Source organism: Sinocyclocheilus grahami, unplaced genomic scaffold (genome assembly GCF_001515645.1).
Source record: "Sinocyclocheilus grahami isolate Dianchi unplaced genomic scaffold, SAMN03320097.WGS_v1.1 scaffold514.1, whole genome shotgun sequence".
In the NCBI taxonomy this organism is placed as follows: Eukaryota; Metazoa; Chordata; class Actinopteri; order Cypriniformes; family Cyprinidae; genus Sinocyclocheilus; species Sinocyclocheilus grahami.
In genome coordinates, this window is record NW_015505693.1 from 108,322 (window position 1) to 115,393 (window position 7,072).

The 7,072-nt window shown below is 36.8% G+C and overlaps 1 protein-coding gene across 1 annotated transcript in view; it reads right to left on the reverse strand.

The window, feature by feature from the left end:
* ncanb (neurocan b) overlaps positions 1-7,072 on the reverse strand; it is a 180,377-nt gene that overhangs the window by 46,078 nt on the left and 127,227 nt on the right. The window lies entirely within an intron of this gene.

Genomic DNA, 7,072 nt, shown 5'->3' on the forward strand with positions numbered 1-7,072 from the left:
CTCACACTACACAGACTGTTACATGTCACTCCGGACTACAGTTCCCATTATCCATTGCACTTACACAGCTGAATTCACTGATCACACAGCCGTCACTATCACAGGCTCACCTGAGAGCCATTACACACTCAATTTAACACTCTCTCAGTTCCTGTTCAGATCGCCGTGTATTGTTCTGCGTTTATCACTCATCTAGCGATAGCTGCATTACCAAGCCTAGTGTCTTGTTTTTTTCATCTTGCCTCGTCTGTTTCCCCGTGTTCTGCTCACTGCCTGTGTACCTGGATTATCCCTCGAGTCTCGCCCAATTGGATACTGTTCGCCCCTGCCTGGATCTTTGCCTTGTACCTGGATTATCCCTCTTGCCTTGCCATCAATATACCTGTTTGCCGCACTTACACAGCTGAATTCACTGATCACACAGCCGTCACTATCACAGGCTCACCTGAGAGCCATTACACACTCAATTTAACACTCTCTCAGTTCCTGTTCAGATCGCCGTGTATTGTTCTGCATTTTCCATTTCCCAAGTGTTAGCTGCCTTACAGAGCCATTCCGTGTTTTCTGTTTTAGTCTCGTGTATTGTTCTGCATTTTCCACTCCCCTAGTGTTAGCTGCCTTACCGAGCCATTCCGTGTTTTCTGTTTTAGTCTCGTGTATTGTTATGCGTTTATCACTCATCTAGCAATAGCTGCATTACCGAGCCTAGTGTCTTGTTTTCCTTGTTTTCATCGTGTTCTGATCACTGCCTGTGTACCTGGATTATCCCTCGAGTCTTGCCCAATTGGACACTGTTCGCCCCTGCTTGGACCTTTGCCTTGTACCTGGATTATCCCTCTTGCCTTGCCATCAATATACCTGTTTGCCATCACTCATCTAGCAATAGCTGCATTACCGAGCCTAGTGTCTTGTTTTCCTTGTTTTCATCGTGTTCTGATCACTGCCTGTGTACCTGGATTATCCCTCGAGTCTTGCCCAATTGGACACTGTTCGCCCCTGCTTGGACCTTTGCCTTGTACCTGGATTATCCCTCTTGCCTTGCCATCAATATACCTGTTTGCCTTTGTCTGACCTATGCCTGTTTTTGACCACGTCTCCTGTGAATAAAGCCTTGCAGATAGATCCGCATGCTTCCTGTGTTCCCTTCGTTACAATATCATTTATGTATGTCATTTTTACACTTTTATTACAGTTTTTGTATAAATATAAATCAATATATAAAATGTACTAAAGATGCTTAAACAAATAAATAAATTTGTACAGTTTGTGGTTACAGAAACAAAATATTAAATTAAATACCTAAGCATATGTTTTAAATAAATAAATAAACACAACAATATAATATATATAATTAATATGTGACATATGAGAATACAAATATGAAGTAAATAATTCATAATAACTAAAACAAAAAAATAAATACATCAATGGAGAAGAAATTAATGAGATATAATATAGCATTTATGTATGCAATTTTTTAAAACATTTGTTACAGTTTTTGTATAAATATAATTAAATATATAAAATATACAAAAATGTTAACAAACAAACAAATAAATAAATAAAGTTGTAAAGTTTGTGGTTATAGAAACAAAATATTAAATTAAATATTTAAGCACACATTTTAAATAACAATATAAATAAACAACAATATAATATTAATATATAACATCTGAGAATAGAACTAAATAAATATCCCTTAATAACTAAAAAAACATAAATGGAGATGAATTTAGTTTTGAGTTATAACATAGCTTTAATGACAATAATTTATGTATGCATGCATTTATATGTTACTAAATTTTATTCTGGCATAAGTATAATTAAATGTATAAAATCTATTAAAAATGCTTAAATAAATCAACAAACTTTACTATTAGAAACGTACTATTAAAACGTACTACTTGTGGTTACTAAAATGTAGAAAACCCAGAAGAAATATAAAGATTACATTTTTGAGCAAGTTTTAAATTAATAAAATAGACATTTTTAAGACCCTCTAGCATTAAACTCTAAAACAATTTCCATTGTAAAAGCCTCTCAGACTCTCATCCTTTCCACACATAAACATATTTCCAGACATAAACATAGCCACACATATATTAGACCTGGTTCAGCGGGGTGCATGCATGGACACACATATTCTATATCCAATAGTCCACCTGCCTGCAACCATTTCTTCTCCTCATCCCAAGCTTGAGGGCAAAATCAATTAAGACGCAGCTGGCAAATGAGAGTCTCTAGCCTACAAACCATCTGAGTGCATCTCCTGGGCTCCAGAGAGGGCAAAGGCAGAGGGCGGCTGGATCATCTCCACTTTGCCTGGAGTATAAAACACCCATGGCTGGATTAATGAGGTTTTAGATGCAGAGGAAACATTCTGGGATTAAAGTGGAGCTCTGGTGTATCAAAGCGACGCAGTGGTAGAACTATCACAGAGTCAAAGTGTCAGCGGACTTCAAGCAGGGTAAGAGTTGGCACGTCTAGACACCCAATCCCAGGAATCACACGAGTCATACTTCTCTCATTAATACATCCGAACAATGTACACCTTCACAGCAGAATGAAGGAGTCAACTTTTTTATGAGCCAATTATTTTAGTGAATAAAAAATATACAGTGCAACCAGTGCATTTTAATTCTCGAGTAAATGATTCTCATGAGCGGTTCTTGTCAGTGAACTAAAAATAAACAGCAAGAATAGTGTAATTTAATTCCCAAACAAATGTCTATTATGAAGCAGTTCTTTTCAGAGAAGCATAAGTACACAAGCACAACCTGTCTGATTCCTGAATGACTGACTCTTATGAGCGGTTCTTTTTAGTGAATCAAAACTAAACAGCATGACCAGTGTAATTCGATTCCCAAACAAATGACTCTTATGAACCAGCCTGAGTGAGTCAAAAACAAACAGCGCAACCAGTGTAGTCTGATTCCTGAATGAATGATTCTTATGCGTGGTCCTTTTTAGTTAATCAAACATAAACAGCACGACCAATGTGACTCAATTCAAAAAACAAATGACTCTTATGAACTAGTTTGAGTGAATCAAAAACACAGCGCAACCAGTGTAGTCCGACTCCTGAATGAATGATTCACATGAGCAGTTCTTTTGAGTGAACCAAACATAAACAGCACGACCAGTCTAATTCAATTCCCAAACAAATGATTCTTATGAATCATTTTGAGTGAATCAAAAACACAGCGCAACCAGTGATTCTTGAAAGAATGATTCTTATGAGCAGTTCTTTTGAGTGAACCAAACACACTTAAAATCAGAGTGCTCTCGCTTACTGAAATCATTTAATTTTACTAATGTACGGAGAGATAGATAGATAGATGAATAAGACTAAAAATATTACTATTAAAACCGTTACTGTTTGTAAAATGTACTTTTAATAAACATATTTAAATGTATTTACAGACCTTTAATATTTTTTTAAGGTCTGTAATATGAAATTCTGCAAAAATTAATATTCAAAAATAAATTATTTAAATCAAAAGGAATTATTAGTAGTTTTGCCGTCTTAATTTAAATTTAAACTATTAAAAGAATCGTTAATGGAACTTTTAAGCAACCAGAATCCAGGAATCAGAATCATTCATTTACTTAAGATTCACATCCTACTAATTTGCAAATCACATCAATTCAATAATTGCTCACCTAAAATGATCACAATCGGACTGCAAATTGATAACACTGGTTCAAAGAAAATTACTCGCGTCCGAAATGGACTACAAATGGTACAGTAAACTGAGTAAGCACCAAATGGGCCACTGGGATGCGCACACTACATGCTTCATGCACCTCCAGACACACTTACCGACCGGGCATCCCTTCCTTCCTCTGGAGACCAATAGTATTTTGGCAGCAGCCTTAGTAAAACAAGTGTCCTGAGAGCTGGCCGGACAGGAAGAGAGGCCACACGAGACAAACAGGGCCAGTATCTTGTGCTGAAAACATTGTACAATACAGCCGAGGGCAGCCTTAGTCAGTCAACCCTGTCCCTTCTGACATTGGCTTTTGAGCGTTTTCCGCAGCTTCTGAGAGCCGGAGGGAAGATGCTTAGCTTGGTGTTGACCAGATTTATGTTTTCAATTTCAGCGGCTGCGGGGGCATTTGCAAATGACGTGCCAAATAAAATGTAAACAGTCCTCCCTTCCCTTATAAATGAGACCTCAAATGCAATCAACTATTTCACGGCCAAATGATCCATCCAGTGTTTTTTCATGGGATCAGAATCTAATAACGCTCCGAGAAGAGAAAGATCAATACCACAAAGCAAGGACTCCCTTCCACAATTTCTCTTGGATGATATTTTATCACGCCGTGCTTCTGGCTTCAAATAATAATGATTGAAAATGTGAACGGATCTGACAGTGGCCGATTTGCAATGCATCAGCCGTCTGGGACGCAGCACCCTTCTGTTCTCAAATTGTCTGCACCTCCAAGCCTTTGCTCAAAGCCATCAAAGTGCATTTCTTCCATCTTGTCCGTGTATACAGACATTGAACTGTTGGTTCCGCTGCTTTGTGCCAACTCAGAAAGTACAGAATGGGAAGAGAACTCCAAAATGGCTTGAAAAAATTGAGTATTTCAATGTATCAGCATGTTCTACAAATGTTTATATAATTCATTTCACACTTTTCTGTTTGAAACAGGTTATATAACTAACCACCTAAAATAGTTTAATCAGCACTTAATGTGGCCTCTATGTAAATAAAGCTCACTATAGATTACATTATGTATATGTATTAGATAGATCGACTGATAGATAGATCGATCGATAGATAGATAGATAGGACAACAGATACTGTAGAAAGAACAATAGAGCGACAGAATCAGATCGACAGAAAGCAATAGAAGGAATGAATGACAGAACGACAGATAGATAGAATGATTGAATGATAGATAGAATGAGAGATAGAACGATCGATAGACAGATAGATAGATAGATAAAACAACATATTGCATAATAGAGTGATAGAACAAATGACAATGGTAGAATGACAGACAGAATAATAGAGCATTAAAATGACAGAACGATAAAATTACACAACAAAATGGAGTATATGAATGTATCAGTATTTTCTACTAATGTTTATATAACCCATTTCAAACTTTTCTGCTTTGACCTTCCTCACAGGAAACTTTTTCCAAAGTGCTGTAATTCCCTCGAGGAGGAGGAGTTTAGGAGAGCCCTGAAGATGTATGACAATGACAAGACAACCCTGACATTTCCTCAAAGGATTAGAATCACTGCAGTCGTTGGCAATGATATATCCATATGAGTGCATGAAATTCCAAGCTCTCCGAGACATTATTTTATTAATGTTTAACATTTGAAAGATAAATTACACTCTTTCAGAGAGGCGTGTGTCCCGTTTCTGTTGATTGTCTTCATCGTAATTGCTTTGGCTGTGCGAGAATGGCTTTTTCAGCGCGGAGAGCTTTATGGAGTGCGCCCGGGAGTGGGATAATCAGCAAACGGGAGCAGTTGATGAGCAAACAAAAATGAAACAATAATATATAAGCGTAAAAGGATGCAGCACTGCCAAGCCCTTGTAATCTTTTCCTCAAGTTGCTATTACTGAGGCGGCGGTCTACAATAACACGCCTGTGGGAACAAACACTCATTTCAGAACACTGATGAAACAGAGTTGTCAATTTGCGTCTCAGAAGAGTCTCTTGAGACGCTCCTAATAATGCTAACGTGATGGGTCCTGCAAATTGTCATGTTTTCGGCAGAGTTTCATTTTGTTTCATCATAAATTTGGGTTTGCGTCAGGTTCGGGTTTGTGTTTGCGATATTTTGTGATAAAAATTAATAAATACTGCAAATCTAAATTAAGTAAAAAATATTTTGGTCAATTATTACAGTATTTGCTTGAAGGATAAATAAATAAATAATTATTATTTAATAAATAAATAAATAATAAATACAGGTAATTATTTGAAGATGGATTGAAGGGAAGGATTGCAATGCAATAATGTCAGTACAAATCACATTTGCACAATGGGAGCCGGTCACCCGCTGGGAGCCGAGAGGTATAAATGACGACCGACATTCACATGCATCAATACCGCCTGACATTTCTTCATTTAAAGGATCTCAGACCACTGACAGCGACTGCCACGCCAAAAGATTGATACATTTAGTTGCTCAAACCACATGGGTGTGCTTCAGTAAATAGAAGCCATTCGGTTATTGATAGTTTTGAGACTAACATAGATGTCCATAGACGAGTAAGGTTTACTGCTGTTATAAAAGTTTATTAAGGTTAAAAGGACCAGAGGCTGTAGTCAAATGTGGTCTGAAACATCTAGGGGCAAAATCACAAAAAAGTTGAACATTTCAGCATAAAAACTTCATTCTATTCACTAAACACCTAAAATACTGTGTCATCAGCACTAAATGCAGCCTCTGTGTAATTAAAGTTCACTATATAGATAGATAGATAGATAGATAGATAGATAGATAGATAGATAGATAGATAGATAGATAGACAGATACACAGATAGACAATCAGACAGACAGACAGACAGATAGACAGATAGATAGATAGATAGATAGATAGATAGATAGATAGATAGATAGATAGATAGATAGATAGATAGATAGATAGTCAGATAATCAGAGAGATAGATAGATAGTCAGATAGAGAGATAGATAGTCAGATAGAGAGATAGTCAGATAGATAGATAGTCAGATAAAGAGATAGATAGAGAGAGAAATAGATAGAGAGATAGTCAGATAGATAGAGAGATAGATAGTCAGAAGATAGATAGATAGATAGATAGATATATAGACAGATACACAGATAGACAATCAGACAGACAGACAGACAGACAGATAGACAGATAGATAGATAGATAGATAGATAGATAGACAGATACACAGATAGACAATCAGACAGACAGACAGACAGATAGACAGATAGATAGATAGATAGACAGACAGACAGACAGACAGATAAACAGACAGACAGACAGATAAACTGACAGACAGATAAACAGACAGACAGACAGATAAACAAACAGACAGACAGATGAACAGACAGACAGACAGACA